We start from the raw sequence: 18,500 nt of genomic DNA on the forward strand, positions 1-18,500 counted from the left end.
AGAACCTTTCCTGTATTCCCCTCTGCCCCAGCACTTTCATCCAGTCCCAAGAAACTTGGTTTATGTACTTTACTTATAGCTAACCTTTCTCAGTGACTGCAGATGTGGAACAATAGCCATGCAAATAGGAGACTGCCTTGAGGAGGGGAAAGGGTGCAAGATTCCATGGGCAGCACTTAGTCCAGGTGAATCCCACAATTCCAGAAATCAACCATCCTGGAGTTAGATCAGTGAAAGAAACGCAGGAAATACCTGTGACTGTCAGTTCCTGCAGCTGAGTTGCTGGTCATGTCATTAGGTTTTTAATATGAGTTTGTATTCATAGTACTTTGACCCTATTGCTAAAGATGGATTTTTAATGTACTGGAATAGACAGAAATGAAGCCATAGCCCTCAGTTTGCAAGATCTGAGCAAGACTGTTAGTAATGTTTTTGAGGATGCTGATTGATAGAGTCTCCTTGAGCTGGAAATGATTTGACAGCCCCATCACACACATATTTTTGTGCATTAATTTCAAAATCATCCTAAGAGACTTGCAGAATCAGTCACATGGGTTCTCTTTATTTTTCAGGCATTATAGACAGTTTTAAAACTGTTAAAATGTTCATGGCTGTTTTTCAAAGAACTCTGAAAAACATAGCTCCGTAAGGGAGATAAACAAAGAGTCCCAAACAAATTTAAAACCTGTTTCCAAGCAGTTTATACTCATCTCTTTGATGTGGCTTCACCCAGTTTCTCTGTTCCCTTTTAAGAACAGAAATGTAACATAAAGTTGTGGCCTTAACCCCCTTCCAAGGGTAACATTGGTAGCAATGATCATGATAAACCATAGTTTATATAACCATCTGTGGTTAGCTGACCAGACATAAGTAACAAATCCCAATTCGTGTGTCAGCCGAGTTAGTTTTCTTTTTGAATGCTCTCCTGTCTCCTGTCAAGAAGTGCATTCCTCCTCAGCTGTTTCTGTGGCTGCAAGCTTTGATGTGTGAATTTAGACATTGCAGGAAGCCACAATTAGTGTGAACCCTAATTAACAAATTGGCTACCAACCCTAGTTTGAAATCCTAGTGTGGTGCCAGCTGGAAATCTGTGTTGGACTGTCTGTGTTCTAGACGTCACAGCTATCTAAGATTTTAACCCTGATTCATCATGATGTCTGAATGCAGCCAGTGCACTACTTTAGCCATTATTCCATATGCTGTTAGAAGACAGTTGTCCTTATGTACAAACCCACATATAGATTTGTTTTTGCAAGCTCCAGTGTAGTATGTAATAGACTGCATCCCATCACCACGACATAATTTATAAAGTGTCAGGCTTTACTTTTGTTCAACAGTTTTCTGTTTGTTTATTCATTTATTTGCCATCTGTCACCTTTCAACAGAGCATCATTCTCAAGGTGGTTAGTATCCATCTTAACAATGCAACTTAATAAAAACAAATTATAAACTCCATATGAAGAGCAAGAGACTCCACTGATCTTTCAGTGCCTGCCAGTATGAAAGTCAAATAAGTTCAAAGTCACTTTGAGTTAGATCAAGCTTAAGCAGTTTAATGTGGATGGGGAGGATGATAAATCTGCTGTTTCTTAGATCAAGACTATCAACTTGGCAACTGTTTGGTCAACCACAAACACAGCCACAGAAACTTGACATCATTTTATGACTCTAGCAGCTGGACTTGTGTATATGATGGTTATAACAACCCAAACGTGTAATTAAACAGATAAAACAGATAAATGTATTGTCCACCATTAGGGGTGTGTGTGTGTTTAAAGATATCAGAGATTTGTGACACAAGAACCTGCTGAATTGTTTGGAATGCTGCTATGGCTTCCGGTATCTTCCCAGGAAAAGAAGGGATCTGTGCCTGAGGGCAGGAATGGTTGCAGAAATTTGCCTGATTGAAGCTATAACTCCTAATCCTTGCTACGTGCAGTGATTGGGCAAGGAGACTCATCTTTCCTTGCCACTGATCTGCTGGTTGTAATTGACAACCGAGGAATAAAATTAATTTTGTTGTTTGTTTCCCAGTATCAATAGCAACTTTTGAGAAGTAGCAACTTTTGAGAAGTTAGTGCTTATCTAGATCATAGTAGTCACATGAGAGGACTAAAGAAACTTCCAAAAGTATATATCCGTGATCCTTGTTCTCTGAAATGTGCATCCGCAGCAGCTTGTTTCCAGGGATATGCTGCCACAGAAGGTGGTGATGGCCACTAACCTTGATAGCTTTAAAAGGTGCTTGGACAGATTTATGGAGGAGAAGTCAATCTATGGCTACCAATCTTGAGCCTCCTTGATCTGAGATTGCAAATGCCTTAGCAGACCAGGTGCTCAGGAGCAGCAGCAGCAGCAGCAGAAGGCCATTGCTTTCACATCCTGCATGTGAGCTCCCAAAGGCATCTGGTGGGGCACTGCGAGTAGCAGAGTGCTGGACTAGATGGACTCTGGTCTGATCCAGCAGGCTCTTTCTTATGTTCTTATATCCTGGCAACAACTGCTGCTTTTCGAAACAGGAGCAGTCATTGTTCGGTGACCTGCTTCTGAATTGGTTATAGGGAAATGAGTTTTGGTGGAGGGCAAGGGAGGGTTAATAAGGGACAAGCCCTGTATTGCATCTCTAGGTAGGCATTGTCTGGGACAAATCCTTATTGGCAACTGTGCTACACCTCTTGCAGTTCTGTCAAATCAGGCTGTCTGAAGCAGCAAACAGAAAGGTTATTTGTTTAGGTATTTATATCCTGGCTTTCTCTCTGATGGGAACCCAGAGTGGCTTATAACATCATTCCCCATTTCTCCATTTTATCCTTACAGTGACTACGCTGTGAGATAGGTTAGGCTGTGGGACATGGCAGAGTGGAAATTTGAACCTGGAACTGAAGCCTCTTCTCATCCTTTTCTGAAGATTTTCAAGGGTTGTAGTTGTCTCAAGCAGGGTGCTCTAACACTCCCAGCTACTCTGAGTACCTTCTGATGATGGTTGCTGCTATGCATTCATTATCTGCAGTGGTATAGTCTACCCTTTAACCTGACAAGGATAATTGAAGAATGCACATGTGCAGAATCATGTATTTCATGGAGATCAAACTGTTGATTGACGTGGTGATCTCTGCAGCTAGTTCATGCAGGCATATATTGGACAGTGCCCATTACATCACTTCAAGATACATAACTGGCTTACCCCTGTCTCATATGTGCCATTTAGAATTACCTGCAATTCTTAACATTTGTTTCCACCATTCTATTCCCCCAGGCTCTGTGCTATATGCTTGCCCTCATTCTATACGTCTTCTGTACTGTTAACTTATTATTTTCCCTCCTAGCAAGGGTGTTTTTCAGCAGAGTTTTGGTCATGCTCCCTTCCAGCAGGGGGTGGGGGGGAGCAGTAATGTGATATCACATGACTAAGCTACAACAGCAGTATTCCGCTTCTCTTCTCAAGCATGGCCTCTCCTTTCTCCCTGTGCTATTATCATCCTACAGCTGTGAGCCTTAAATACAATAAGAAGCATTAACCATGAATCATGCTAATCAATTTTGCTCATACCGGTTTAAAGAAGTCTCAGCCTAAGAATTTCACAGCCTAAGCATTGTCTCAGCCTAAGAATTTCACAGTACCAGATTTGCTTAGTTTTAGCATTGGAAATGTATGAATACCTGAAGCTGTCTTATGCTGCTGTCAGAGTCTGGATTGTTTACTTTGAATGGCAGCAGTTCTCCAGAGTCTCAAGCAAAGGTCTTTTCACATCACCTCCTGCATGGTCCTTTCATTGGAGATGCCAGAGGTTGAACCTGGAACAAATCAGAGGCTCTACTACTGAATAGCAGCCTCCCTCTGAAGAGCTGTGGGCGACTGTGTTAACAGTCTATATTTGAAAGATACTATGTTTGTGGCAAGGAGAAAATTGTTTGCCTGCTGGTTCATGTCCACGTGCTTGTTGCCAGTTAATGTTATGGTCATAAAGCAAGGCACAAGTGAACCAGCTCTGTGTCATAGAAACTCAAACACAACTTACATGCTCCTTGAAAAAGCAGAGGGTGTATAATAAAGGTGTTCTGTAACAAAAAGAGGATTTTACATGTGTTCTGCAAGCTGTTATGTTTGGGTTTGGTGGGATGCTTCACTGGAGAAGGAGTTGGATGTTCCAAAGAGCTACAGCTAGAATGGAACGAGCAATGCTTCCAGACCTTCATTTGAAGCAGAGCTTTCTAGGACTATGTGAAAAGATGATGGACCTTGCTGTAAAATTGCTACTGTAAGGGAAGAATACTGGTTCTTAACTAGAACGTGTACCTCCAGAAGTAGTCTAGGTGAGATCCAGGGTTTTCATAACAATTGTTTACCATCCTACTAACAATTTGCCTCAATCACCGTGTCTACCTGCAAGTGTGTTGTCTCCTGCCAACTCTACCTATCACAAGTGATCCACCTGTGATTATTTGGTGTGCTAGTCATAACAATGCATGCCTGTAAACATACACATCTCTTTCTCAAAGAAAGCCAGCTTTTTGTTTCTATCATTGTGGGAGCTAGGTTCTTCAATGGAGCGATTGATAGGATGGGACCTATGAAAGGTTGAGAAACACTGTGTTAAATTATAAATAGAAGCAGGTCTGTTTTTAAAGCCTATGGTAAAAGCTGTAGTCTAGTGGGAATAGATGTATAAAGGTAAAGGATCCAAAGGTAGCCCATTCACTAAATACCACCTTGTGAGAAATTAAAAAAACCAACATTTCCTCAGGACACAGTGAAATATTAATCATGGGGTATAGTCACGCAAAATTTTTACCATTCAGGAATGATGCTGAAAGGGCATAATTTGGTTGATCTTTCCCCCCCTGCTGTGTGCTCACTTGGCCAATTATGGCCAAGATAGAGTAATATTAGTTGCTTTAGCTCTGATATTCTTTGTAATCAGTAGGTTTCCCATGCACATCTTGCAACATAATCCTTCATTAATCACTCGTGACAGGCATTAATTCCACACTTGAAAAACCTGTATAGATTAGAACCTAATCTCTGGACATCTGAGGTCAGTGGAGGACTGTGAGCACTAGATGTACCTTGACTTTATTGTTTTAGGATTCCCGCCCCCCAACACACACACACTTTTATAGTTTCCAGGTGTGATAAAGCTGGAAAATACACAATACTAATACCTTGTATTGCTATGATGATGAGGGAACCGCAAGCAGGGAGTTTGCACAAGTCCAGAACAGGGGCAAAGTTGTGCTTAAATTTGGAAGTGGTGATTAGCATCCCAGGCAGAAGAAAATGACCTCTTATTTCAATTGAACAGTGATATGTGTCAGTTCAGATTCTTAGACTGACCTGTATTTTAGGACCCCTTTCTTGTACCATTCTGGAATTTCTGACAAAACTTACAATGTATAAGTTTTGCAGTAGGGAAGCCTTTTGCATGAAAGCATCAGGTAAGTTCCATTTCTACGTTTCAGCCCTCAGAGGGGATTTCCGCTTCAGTGGAAACATTTTGGGGGAAGGAAGCAACATCATATCACTTCTGATGTGTACCCAGCAATACCGTTCTGATGTTCCAACTGCAAATGTTGTCATGATGTTACTGCCCCCTAATGTCCTAAGTTGAGTAAGAGTAATAATGAAAACAAAAACACAGCAGAATTTCCCAAGGACACGAAAATAGCTCATTGATTTCTAGCACAGTTTTCACCTCTTGAAATGAATGTTAGTGTTATTTAAGCAGGGCCTGTAGGTGGATCCCCACAAACAATGCCCAGAGGAACTCACCGAAAGCAAAACCCATACAAATGGCTATTAAATTTTAATACTAATGGGGGGGGGGAGTTTCTCACCTAAGCTGTAACCAGACATAACATGATGGAGGAATGTCTGGTGGCTTCCTGCCCTCTCTCTGATGGTGCACGTAAGTATACTGTATTAATTAAACCATTGAAAATGATTGGTAGAAAGTATTTAACAGGTTGGCAGCCTTGCCTTTGCAAAAAAAACGAGTGAGCTAACGTCTCCAACTGCATTCATCACAAGAGTTGGCAGAAGGAGCAGATATAGTCTTTCCACTTGTTCTGAGTCTCAGCAGGAGCCCTCACAGTATACTACAAAACTTTTATTGAATATTGTTCTCAGTGGAATCTAAATGCCTGTGCTGTTTAAAAGCTTTTGGTGTATGATAGCTAATGTTCATTCTCAAGGAGCAGCCCAGGGTCTATAGTTCTCAGCCCTGTTCAGTCCTGTAGTGCAGTAGAAAAGTTGACAGAAAAATCAGTGTCCATAACCAGATACATTACTTGTGGTAGTTCCAAACAATGTAAGGACTGCCTGTCCCTAACCCCCCAAGCATGACGAAGTAGGACCTCCCACCTGAAGGTGGCTTTGTATAAGAGAGCTCTTCATCCATTGCAGGGATTCAAAAAATCATCCCTGTCTATTCTATCAGTTCCAGCTGGCACTGTGGCCTCCCCATCGGTTCCACTCATTTTAGGCGATCTAGAAAAAAAGGTTCCCCTTCGGGGTCTACGCTGCACACATCAGCTCAACCAAGGGGCAGGAGTCCCTCGAGGAGATCAATTCCATTCCAGATCTTTGGAACCAAGGCACTCAGCATCCCCTCTGCAGGCAGTCTGGGACATTCCACTTCCTCCATCACCTTGGCACCAAGTCTCTCTGATACCACCCCATGGTTCCTTACTGGTTCCAACCATCGGTGTCAGGCATTCTCGCCAGATCTCACTTAGCCATTGCAACCTTCATCAAGACACTAGTTGCTCTCCAGCACAGGTATCCAAACATCAGTACTGTTGACTCAGCTTAATGCTGGATGAACTCCAGCACACTCCAGAGAGTGCCTTCCATCATCGGATGACAAGGGGATTCTTGTTCCTCCTCCACCACCTCCTCTGGGAAAGTTGTCACATCCAATATTGGAGTTGGGAGCCTTGGGCACCTTTACTGCAGGACCTTAATGTGGCCCAATCCTGGCCTCACCTCCATCCACCATATGGTAAGAACATAAGAACAAGCCAGCTGGATCAGACCAGAGTCCATCTAGTCCAGCTCTCTGCTACTCACAGTGGCCCACCAGGTGCCTTTGGGAGCTCACATGCAGGATGTGAAAGCAATGGCCTTCTGCGGCTGTTGCTCCCGAGCACCTGGACTGTTAAGGCATTTGCAATCTCAGATCAAAGAGGATCAAGATTGGTAGCCATAAATCGACTTCTCCTCCATAAATCTGTCCACGCCCCTTTTAAAGCTATCCAGGTTAGTGGCCATCACCACCTCCTGTGGTAGCATATTCCAAACACCAATCACACGTTGCGTGAAGAAGTGTTTCCTTTTATTAGTCCTAATTCTTCCCCCCAGCATTTTCAATGTATGCCCCCTGGTTCTAGTATTGTGAGAAAGAGAGAAAAATTTCTCTCTGTCAACATTTTCTACTCCATGCATAATTTTATAGACTTCAATCATATCCCCCCTCAGACGTCTCCTCTCCAAACTAAAGAGTCCCAAATGCTGCAGCCTCTCCTCATAAGGTACTTTCTCTACTTCCAGCCTCAACCTTGCTGGAAAGATTGGGGCATGGACAGTTGTTGTCCCCGCTTCCCATCTTCATCATTGTTGGAAACAGATACTTCGAGTTGGTTCCAAAGTTTCTCAAACCAAGAAAGAAGCATCAGGACTAGCATTCATCTGAAAGACCACAGTGTCAATCTCAGACACCTTCCCACAAGCACCACAGGACTGCTTCCCCACGTACCACCCATTGGCACCAATTGCTATCACCACAGCATTCACGGTCAAGCAGTCACTGCAAGTCTGCAGACCTGAAACTGTCTCCATGCAAGTATTCTACCTCATCTTTCCAGGACCAAAGGGATTTGGTTATAGATGCCTCAAGCTCAGAACTGGAGCTTTTGGAACTGAACAACTACTGACCATACTTAGAACTGAAGCAGTCTTTCTCAAGGTCGGAACTGGATTTGCCTCCTAGAGGAGATTCCAATGATGCCACTTTGGAATCAAACCCAGTCCCTGAAGTTAACTTGGGGGAATCATTGTTGGGACCACAGAGGATCCCTGGATTTTCTCTGAGCATCTCATCCAGAAAGCTAAAGAATTGAAACTAAATTATCAGCAGCCACAGGGTTAAGGTCCTCAGGCCTACCCAATGACACCAGGAATAGAACAGAGGATCTCCCTTTCAATGGGATTAACCTTTTCTATGAACAGACAGATGAGGTCCTGCACAAAATTTGAAAAGCCAATTCCATGGCCAAATTTGTCGACCAGTCACCTCCACATTATCTAGAAATAGGTATATCCCAAGACAGGGGTATCATAACTGTTCGCATAGACTGGAATACCATACCTCTGCCCACTAGGGGCAAAGTCATTCCTCTTAGAGTCTGGCACCTCAATTCAAGCGGTTTATCTGCCACTCTAAGCAATATAGAGCAGGAAGTCTCAAAAGAGCAGGAAGTCTAATTAGTCCCCTAATTAGTCCCCTAATTCCATCCCCACCAAAGGGAAAGGGCAGACTGCATGACTATATGATGGTATATTTGTTGACAGTTTGTCCTGTTTTCTGTTTCTTTGGGAAACAGTCAGTTCTGATTCCTGAGTTCTCTGAATAATAATAATTGGTTATAGCTTGGAGTTTGTCTCATTGCCAAGCTTCTCACTATCAGAATTTTCCTCCACTAAACCACCACTGTTGCTATTAGAGGAAGTTCAATCCCTTTTGAAAAGGTGTCCGCCATTGTTTCCTAATCGATAAGAAAGGGAGAGGAAAACAGGACTTGCAAACCCTTGATAAGCACCTGAGGGTGAGTAAGTGTCACACTCTCTCCCTGTCCGACATTATTCCACTCTTGTCCCCACAGGCATGTCATCGACCTCAAGGATACCTACTTTCACATCTCTATCCATGAGAACAGCCATCGATACCTATGTGGGAGTCCAGCATTTGAGTATGCAGTCCTCCCTCTTGAACTGACTACTGCTCTAAGGATGCTTATGAAATGCATGACCATGGTGGACTTTTGGCAGATAGGGGCACTACAATCTTCCCCTATCTTGATTGTTGGCTTCTGACAACACAATCCAGAGAAACTCTGACATAGCAAATCTAACTCACCATTACTACATTGGAGAACCTAGGCCTCATAATTATGAAAAGCCTTCAGTCTCTGTCACAGTGAATAGACTTTATTGGGGCATCCCTGGACTTGCTTGTGACCAGGGCAAACCTCTCTCGCACTAGGGCAGAAGCCATTTGGTTCATGATATGGAGATTTCAGTCCATACTGTCCATTCAGAAACTGTTGGGCATGTTGCCGTCAACCACCTCCATAGATTCACATGTTTGACTATTTATTCAACTGATCCAGAATAGGTTTGTGGAAAACTCACCCCCCCCCCCCCCCCCCGAATTGACAGTCCTTCTAAAAGGCTGTAGATTTCTGGAAAGATGCTGCTTTGAACAGATAAGCCTTCGGGAACTCTGGCACACATTAGCGAAAGGAGCAATTTCTGGCTTTAGAGCAGACAGACTCTAGTCCTAGCCTCTCCAGAAACTTTGCTTTCTCTATTATTCTTTTTCTTGTGCTCTTTTCCATTCTTTGTTGTTATGTTATTATGTTTTGTAAAAAAATGTTTAAAAATAAATAAAAGGCTGTTGATCCCTAGATCGGTTGTCAGATCGCTGCAGTGACAATTGCATAATATCACTTCTAGGAAAACCCAGAAGTGGTTACACTTTTCTAGGAATCTCGAGAAACTCCATGGTAAACCATAGTTTTCAACAATTCCTAGAGAGGACTGATTTTACGTTTGGGTTTTTCTGGAAGTGATATCATGCAATTGCCGCTGGTGATGTTCTTATAAGTTCTTTCTTCTATTGTCTTCTGGAGAGCTAGAGTTCCCCCCTAGGAATATGATTTCACTGTAGAGTTTCGGGCAATTCTACACAGTGCCCAGAGATCCTTGGAGGAAGATCAGGGTGAAAATACACTAGATAGATGACAAATTGGAGGGCAAAACCCCTAAACATTGGCTTCTACCACAAGGATCTTTAATGTATAATAGCTCCCCCCACCCCTTTGAATCAGTAGCTTATTTGAAGTGGGACAGAGAGGCTATTCTAATGATGATTCATGATTTTAATGATCAGGTCTGCCTTTCATAACTCTCATCTCCATAAAGGGGTAAAAACTTGTTTTTATTACCTGGAGGTCCAGGTCCGTCTGTTTGGTTTGCTGCGATTCTTGTTGCTAGGGTTCAAATGAAATACACACTTCCCCTTTGAGCTCTATTAGCTAATTCAGAGTGGCATGTATTTCTTGCTTTGTTTGAGAATTGGCCTAATATGTATGTATGGCCACTGCTGCTGTTCAGACATCTAAGAGTTCTCCATTCCTTTGACAAACATAAGCCAAAGTGCTTAAGGACATCTGTTTATTTTATTTCTTTAATGAGAAAACCTTCCATCTTCTTCCTGATTCAGCTGTGTTTATTTACATTTTGTTACTTATATGTGCAGGGCAACTTGGGACATTAAGAAACCCTCCATGGCCTACTAGCAAGCAACCCGCTTAGAAAGAACGGGGTAAGGCAGAATAAGAAAAGCACAGTCCTTTGGAATTCTATGAAATAGATTTTCAAAACAAATACAGCCTAATTCACTCAGTTGAAGGTGGATTAACTCAAGATGAATACAATTTGGGAAGGATTTTCTGAGGAAGTAGAATTTTTTTTTAACCTTCTGGAGCTTAAATTTTGTATTCAGTGCCCTTTTGGGTTAAATAATAAAAGCATTCAGTCACCATAGGCAATTTTAAAAGACTGCCATTTTAGACCTATCACTTATTAGAGCTGTGCAAGGAACCTGGTGTTTCTGTCCAGTATTTGTGTAACTTTTGAAAAAATAGGTAGTTCACTGACCAGGGCTCTTGTGGCAGGACAGTATTGGAGGAAATTATAACCCCTGCTGATAGAGCAACTACTAAGCATGCACTGCTAACAACAGACTAATTAGAATCTTTTAGATGCTCAGGTCACCTGAACTTTTTATTGTTTCTTTTAAATCCCACCTTTCATCCATTATTGAAGGCATGGGTGATTCCTATCCAGGAACTGTCGAGATCCAGACCTACTTAGCTTCAGAAAGCTTACTTGGATGATCCCCAACCATATCTGGACCTTCTGCTCTTTCTTACTCCATAAATAACCACATCCACCTGAGCAGTGTCATCTTTAATTCTGTAACCTCCAGCATTATGATTCTGTGATTCACCAGAATCCTATCCCCTTTTTATAGTGGGGTTCAAGAGGGAAAGAGATACAATTGGTGGTGGGATTCAGCAGGTTCGCACCACTTCAGCAGAACTGGTTGTTAACAACCAGTTGAATCCCACCATCGGAACCACTTGTTAAATTATTTGAATCCTACCACTGGATACAATGTTCTCCTGTCAGACACTCCATACTAAGTAATAAGGCTCACACATGTGAGGCATTTTCTCCAGTCTCCCACTGTGTAGATGAGAAGGCAGGAGTAGCAGGCTGGTCTTTCAGGCAGTGGAAGATCCCCCTTTTTTTACCTGACATGCCAAAACAATTTGGCCCCACATGTTTGCTGGGGGAGAATTTGCCGATTACTGCTTTCTCTTGTATATAATTTGCATTAAAAAAACTTTGTAATGTACCTATGAAATAGAAATGAGTAAGAAATCACAATTCACTGAAAATAAATAACGTTTCCTGCTGGGCTGTGGAAGATCTTAAAGTCATTTCCTTTTTTTAAAAAAAAGTTCCAGTGAAGTTATGTTTGGCATCTAACTCTTGCTGGTATTGGGTGCTCCTGGTTGTGGATTTAATAAGTGGAGTTTTTACTATGAATAATACTGGTGATCAGAGTAGATGTGTATAGAATAGACCAATTTATGAGTTATGTATTCACATAAACAACTCAATTTTTAATTAAAAAAGGGCAAAACATTTGGAGATTGGTGCCATTTTGACTTGCTGGTGTATTACAGAGTGTTTTATATTGTTGATTAGAACTTATCCTCCTCGCCCAGACATGAGGCTCTGCCTTTCTTCTATGACAGGCGCGGCTTCTTTTTTCTAGTTAATACAAGCAAACAAACTGGTCTGCATTTCCAAGCGTTTCCAAGTAATTAAACCAAATTAAAACCATTAAATTCTTTCTTTAGTGACAACTTCATTATTAACAGCTAACCACAAAGAGGTGATTTAACTTGGAAGGCTCTCAATTGAGCACTAATCTGCCTTTCACCTCTGGCTGACACTTCCAGAAGATAACCTCCCTCCCCCCAGAATAGAAGTCTGACAAATATGCTTAATTAATGCTTTCTTCCTGGTGGAAAAGTCATTATTTGTTAACTGCATAAGCAAGTACTTGGCAGGAGTGTAGAAAGTCTGATTGTTTTAATCAAAGAATAGATGATGGGGGAGGATTTATTATTTTTTCAACCCTGTTTTTTTTTTTTAAGCAAAGCTAAGAGATGTACAAATACATTACACAAACATTTGGAATGTCAGATGCGTTGGCACAGGGGTAAAAATGGAAGGGTACTTCAATCCTGCCCCTTCACTTAATGGCATACAAGTCTTAACAGTTTGCTGGTGAAGACATTTGTCTGGAACTGTGAGTGATTTGGAACCAGAAAGGGAGGTAAGAAAGAGTGACTTGGGCTTGAACGATTGCCAAAGATAAGTCAGACTCTCTTACTTCCTTTTACAATTTCTGCTGGAGCTACAAAGGGGAAGGTAACTGGATGCAAAAACCCAGCCAACAAAAACTGGAGTAGCTGCAGGTGGTAAAAAAACACATTGTGTGCTTTAGTGTACACTTTAAAACAAGCATAAGCAAATGTTTGTCTTTAAAAAGAAATAAACCAAAAAGCCATGGATTCAGCAGTCTAAAGAGTGTTTTATTTTGGGAAACCAGGCAGTGGTCTTCACTGGTGTCCCTCCCTCCCAGGTCCACACCTCTAATTATCCATAAGCCCATTCTGAAATTATGCACACTGACACATGCTTGCATACCATATGTGGAGCAGCAAGGAGTGGGAAACTTGGGGGCTTGGGTATCCCAGGGTTTATGGAACTGAGAACATCCTGCAATTTTCTTCCACATGATGCTTGAGTTAGCCTGAGCAGTGGGCAGAGGAACCTGGCAAGGAATCTTTCTGGGACCACTTGATGGCTCTTAGGAACTGACATAGGTTATTCTTCCGACTACAGTCAGAGACAGCAAAGTTTAAACCTCAGCTCTGTCATGAGAGCTCACTTGGTGACTATGGCCCTGTCACTCTCTCTTAGCCTAACTTTCCTCACAAGGTGGATGCTGAGGAGACAATGTCAGTACAGCTGCTAAACCCATATACAACTGCCCTCTAATTGACTCCTGGTTTCCCAAGCAAAACTGGCCCCATGACTATGAAGAATATAATGTTCCCATGAAATACATCGCTTCTTCCAGAGCTCCTTTCTGGATAGTGATTCCAAGAGGGATCATTCACACATGATGTGAGGCAAATGTGATGAGATTGGGGGGCAAATGCTTTGACCCAATAAACAAGTGCAGTTTTTTGTACCAAAATGTACCCATGCCTTGTGCTTTTAGTACAAGCTTCTCTGTCCCTGTGTATATTTTATGTATATAGGTAAATTATATGCTGATTTTCCACAGGGAAACTGTACTCAGGGTGGTTCACAAGAATAAAAAACAGCATCATGTTTTAAGCAGGCCAAAAGCCCCAATCAGTAGCCTACAAGTTGGGATATAGGCCAAAGCCTTGCCCTATTGTTGTTCCTATAGTATTCAGTGTTCCTGTATCTGAACATGCAGGTTCCATTTAGTCATCATGGCTAATAGTCATCAATGGACCCTGCCCACCATGGATTTGTCTAATTGTTTGTTAAAGCCAATTGAGTTAGTTGGCTTTTGTTTCCGTAACTGAATGGGACAAAGTATTTATTATTATTTATTTATTATTATTATTATTATTTTATTAGATTTTTATACCGCCCCATCCCCGAAGGGCTCTGGGCGGTGTACAACATGTAAAACAGTACAATTAAATAGCATTTAAAATAACATTTAAAAGCAGCAATAAAATCTCCTAATACATTTATCAGATATAGGCCCAGATTTTAATTTAATTTAAGATTCAAGATGTAGGTTAGTTGGCGTCCAGCGTTCCAATAATATAAAATCCCTCCCTCCCTACGATAAAGGGAGACATTGTAATTTAAATGCACAATTTAAATTGTAATTTAAATAAACAATTGCAGTCACATGTTTAGTTTACTTTCTGTCATTCTAAGTAGATCTTAATAACTTCATCGTGGTCTGCCCAGTTCCTTGGATTGCTTTGGCAGAGGAGTGGCTGTGGCTCAGTGGTAGAGCATTTACCATTCCCCGGTTCCAATCCCCTACATCTCCAATTAAAAGGACCAAATTGCAGCAGATGTGATTGATCTCTGCCTGAAGAGTTGCTGACAGTTAGAGCAGTACTGATCTTGACAGAACAATGGTCTGATCGAGTATAAAGTATCTCCATGGGATCATAGGATTTCATCATGGGGAAGTTGGGAGCATCAGGATGGAGATGATCTCTGCTAGCCATTACAGAGACTGTTTCCGCACACATACACGGAAACGCCTCTCCACCGGCATGAATTGTGCCGGTGGAGGCTCAAGGACTTCTCGCACAGCAGCGTTTGAGCAGCCCCAACTTTCTCCCCAGATGGAGAGGTGGCTCTGCACAGAGCCGCCTCTCCGTCGGCTCCCTCCACTTACCGTCCTGTCCAGCGCTGCTCTGGAGTGTTGGAGGGACACGCTCACGCTGCCTCTGACCCCTGGAGGTCGGAGGGCAGTATGGGCATGTTCCCCAGCCCTCCAGAGCGACGTTGGACGGGACGGTGAGTGGAGGGAAAGGGGGAAATGGTGTCTTCCCAGCAGTTCGGTTCACACTGCGCTGGCGGGAAGACGGCACTTTTAAAAAACCTCGCTCAATGCGTGAGGTTTAAAGTGGCGGTTTCACACCGCTCCAGGGCAGCCAGGGCAGCCAGGACAGCGCTGCTGTGAAGCAGCAGTGCCTCCTGTGTGAACGCTTCCCCAGGGACGGCGTTTTTGCCGTCCCTGGGCTGCTCTATTCCACCCATGCAGAAAGGGCCAGAGTGTCATAAATCACATTCAACATTTACTGTAACATCTAATTTGGCTGTTAGATACTGCTACCAGAATTCTTTGGGCCCTAGGAAATGTCTGTAGAGAATAAGTAGAATTTCTGAGCCATTCTAAGGGTGTTTGCTTGGTTTTTGAATGGGGTGGCGTATGGATAGGGATACGGACACATTCAGTGATACCAGGTGCTAAGTGATACCAGGGATTTTATTGGCATTAAATGTTGAATTTTAATTTGAGCTACTAATTATGTATTACACACCATCTTCTCCCCCTTCTTACCCTCAGTATGGCAGAATTCCCTTGTAAATATATTTATTCCAACGGCAAAAGGTTACGCTACAAAATCAAACTAAATTCAATAGAGACGACTTAAAATAAATTTACAAGAACATTTTGATAGCTGTGCCTGCAGTGATATAATAAATTATAAAGAGCAGTGTGCTGGGACCTAAAGACTAACTGGAAAAGCAAAAGGAAATTAAAATAAAAAGCTCCCCAGAGCAGGTCCGGTATGAAGCTAATGGAAATGAAGCTTACTGATCTAACAGTCGACATACTGATATGAAGCTTTTGTTTTAATTTGGAAGTACTGAGAAGCGAGTTTCCTTTGGCCAAGAAAGACTACAGACTTTATGTCTCACTTTGCTACCCAAAATTGTGGGGGTCTGTCCCTTTTAGAGCTGGGGAATTAGCAAAAGCAGACCGTTGACTTAGTGAGGGGTTGGGCAAGCTTGGAATCTTTGTTGTCCACTTTTATGGAGAGTTATTTAAGCAAGAAATCCACAGGAGAGCAAATAAAGTTTTTATTTATTTATTTATTTATTCAATTTGGTAAACCGCCCTACCCCAAAAGGGCTCAAGGCGGTTTAATAGTTTTATGAAAGGAAAAATAATACACATACAATCACACAAAATCAAAGCAGCAGAGCTCACCCACAGACATAAGAACATAAGAACAAGCCTGCTGGATCAGACCAGAGTCCATTTAGTCCAGCACTCTGCTACTCGCAGTGGCCCACCAGATACCTTTGGGAGCTCACATGCAGGATGTGAAAGCAATGGCCTTCTGCTGCTGCTGCTGCTGCTGCTGTTCCCAAGCACCTGGTCTGCTAAGGCATTTGCCGTCTCAGATCAAGGAGGATCAAGATTGGTAGCCATAGATCGACTTCTCCTCCATAAATCTGTTCAAGCCCTTTTTAAAGCTATCCAGGTTAGTGGTCATCACCACCTCCTGCGGCAGCATATTCCAAACACCAATCACGCGTTGCATGAAGAAATGTTTCCTTTTATTAGTCCTAATTCTTCCCCCCAGCATTTTCAATGTATGACCCCTGGTTCTAGTATTGTGGAAAGAGAGAAAAATTTCTCTCTGTCAACATTTTCTACCCAATGCATAATTTTATAGACTTCAATCATATCCCCCCTCAGACGTCTCCTCTCCAAACTGAAGAGTCCCAAATGCTGCAGCCTCTCCTCATAAGGTGCTCCAGTCCCTCAATCATCCTCGTTGCCCTTCTCTGCACTTTTTCTATGTCTTCGATATCCTTTTTTTTCTGGGGGAAAGAATTAGGACTTTCACCCCTGTTTGCACCACAGCTGAAAGGGGCTCCTGTTCTATTAACCGAACTCCAATTGCTGTTTAGATAGAAAAGTTTTTAGCCCTCGTGACTGCAGGGATAAGATTGTGATAGCTAGAAAAAAAACCCAGAGGAAATGAAGTCATGTTTACACAATTATTTCCTTGGTCATTCTAAGTGCTCTGAAAAGACTTGTGGTGGGAAGAAGACTGAGCATTCAGTTGAAGGCTAGTTAGTGGTGCTGGGAAAGGGTTGGAAGCAGAGGTGGAGCTCCAAGGGAGCACGGGGGGTACACGATGCACTGGGCGCACACCCCTGTGGGGGCATGGCGGGACGGGGGCAGAGGAAGCACCAGTGCATCGGGCGCTTTCCCCTCTTGCTACGCCTCTGGTTGGAAGTGAATGAGTATGGCAGGTTTTGAAGAAAGAACAGCCCCTCTACTCTCAGACAAGTTGGGTTGATTTGTAAACACTTATTCAAAGAACATGAAGAGAAAATTTGTGAAGAGTATGAAGAAATTCAGACTACAGAACAGTATGATGCATTTGTGAAGTTTATGCATGACCAGATCTTGTGACAAGATTGATATGGCAGGTTTTGGAATTTCTCGCTGCTACTGTTAAACACAATTTGCTCACCATGAGATGCCTTCTGATTGAATTGGGAAGATGAAACTTGACATGTTTTGCTTAGAGATGAAGTATTTATCAAATTCTTAAGAAGCCTATGCATGTTGTGGGTGGGAAAATGTGTAGTTTGTGTTCATATGTATACTTTTGCACATAAGCATAAAGATGTGAATAACTTTACAAGTATGAACTGGCTCTTGGGAAATCAAGATTGAGAAAGGAGAGATGAAAATTTATGGGGTTGAATCCTATGGAAGAATGTACGTTACAAAACCCTCTTTAGTTTAATTGGGCAAAACACTTAGAACTAAAAGTGGACCTCGGCATTAAAAAAAAAATTAGATCTGAAGGCCAAATAGTTAGGAGATTATTTTTATATGCGTATGGCTTGTATAGCTAAGGATCTGAATGGATCTGCTTTTTTCCCCCAAAATGGGCTTTTATTTTATTTTTTTATTGAATTTTAACATGCTGCCCCTCCCCTTTTGGACTCAGGACAGCTCACATCATATACATAAAACATTTTAAAACATATACTAACCTTAACAATAAATCTTAAATAAATCCCAGCGGCAATTACATACCCAATTTGTTGTAATTTAAACAAGCAATAATCACTCTGGACTAATAATAGCATTGCAATCAAACATTGAGAGTGGAATCAGATTGAAGGGGGAGGCCTACATGGTTAACCATAGCTGCCTCAACCGTATACCTGGTGGAACAGCTCTGTTTTACAGGGCCTGTGGAATAGCATAAGGTTGCTCAGTGCTCTGGTTTCCTCAGACAGAGCATTCCACCAGGCTGGGGCCAGGGTCAAAAAAGCCCTGGCCCTGGTTGAGGCCAGCTGGACTTCCTTTGGGTCGGGGTCACCAATAAGTTGATGTTCACTGAACGGAGCAATCTTTGGGGTAGAGACATTCATGTATGTTTATATGCTGGTCCCAGACTATTTAGAGCTTTATACATTAGTATAAGAACCTTGAATCTGATTTGGTGTTTCATGAAGCCAGTGCAACTGAGAGAGCTACAGGTTGAGTATGCATCCATCAGGAGGATTGCATAAGGTCCCTCGC

General features: G+C 42.2%; 1 protein-coding gene across 4 annotated transcripts in view; it reads left to right on the forward strand.

Moving 5' to 3' along the window:
• The window catches only part of EYA2 (EYA transcriptional coactivator and phosphatase 2), a 162,953-nt gene that overhangs the window by 113,812 nt on the left and 30,641 nt on the right, over window positions 1–18,500 (forward strand). The gene's annotated exons all lie outside the window — the stretch shown is intronic.

Source organism: Sphaerodactylus townsendi, linkage group LG05, assembly GCF_021028975.2.
Source record: "Sphaerodactylus townsendi isolate TG3544 linkage group LG05, MPM_Stown_v2.3, whole genome shotgun sequence".
Taxonomy (NCBI): Eukaryota; Metazoa; Chordata; class Lepidosauria; order Squamata; family Sphaerodactylidae; genus Sphaerodactylus; species Sphaerodactylus townsendi.